Source organism: Centruroides sculpturatus, unplaced genomic scaffold (genome assembly GCF_000671375.1).
Source record: "Centruroides sculpturatus isolate CEXI.00-Female unplaced genomic scaffold, Cexi_2.0 scaffold1086, whole genome shotgun sequence".
In the NCBI taxonomy this organism is placed as follows: domain Eukaryota; kingdom Metazoa; phylum Arthropoda; class Arachnida; order Scorpiones; family Buthidae; genus Centruroides; species Centruroides sculpturatus.
Genome location: NW_019386177.1, coordinates 106435 through 107593, shown reverse-complemented (window position 1 = coordinate 107593; position 1159 = coordinate 106435).

Below are 1159 nucleotides of genomic sequence, written 5' to 3'. Positions count from 1 at the left end.
AACAGTAATTTTTTTGTTATTCTCGAATTAGAGATTTTATTTTTTGTTATACAATATTTTAAAAGGTTGCATCGTTAAAAATTTATAAAAACAGTGACTCAAAAGATTACGGATCAGGACAACTGTTCCATGTCAGAGTAACGAACGTTATCATCAATGAGAAATCTGGGACGTTGTATGCGTCATTCGTCATTCTTCCTTTGAAGATATAAAGCCAGGTTCTACAGTTTTCAATATCAAGTCCTGTAGGATGAAAAAAAGAAGAAAAACATTTTAAAAACACATTGTTTTTAACCACACCAGAAGTATCGTTGACATCATACGAATGGCTTACCAACATGACACGAGAGCAACTTATAACGTACATGGTAAGTTGCCATTGCTATTCCGACTGTTTTTTTCATCAGTGTTTTTGTCTGGTATCCCCAGCCAAGACACCAGAGTGAAAAGAGCAATAGGAATACCCAATAAACAACTGGAGATGCAGCAAATCTGAATGAAAGGGGAAAAAAAAACAAACATTTAATACGTACAGATACTCATTCATGTAAATCTAATCATTTATAAAATTTGATGCGTGTACTGTACAGTACATAGGTAATATGTTGACTTGATATCAAAATGATTGAAAATTCCAATTTATAGAACTATTTCATACTTACTTCAGTCCACTTTAAGTTATAAAGGCTCATTTATAAAAGTGTGTATTAATATTGAACTTTATTAAAAGGTCGACTGTCTTCTCAGTAACTTCTCGACTAACTCGCTTTGGAGTATCCATCTTCTAAACAAGCTGTTAGCTGCCGTACTTAAAAATATACCTTATATACCAATAACGAAAAATATAGAACAATAACAAAACGAATCATTCGTCCATATTTATACTCGACACAGAGGGTGTGTTAAACCAGTTATAATAAAGCTGGATAATCAAGCCAATGACACGGGTCGTTTCATTTGAAACAGGATACGCTATTGGCTTGCTTATCCAGCAGTATTAAGCCCCTGTACTATTCAACACGCCCGGTATGCAAATATGCTCTTCTACAAAGGACAAAAAAGTAACATTTAAATTATGAAATTTTATTTGATTAAATATAAGTAAGATTATTTTATATTAATTAGTTGTATGAAGGCAACATGTATAGAAATAAATTGT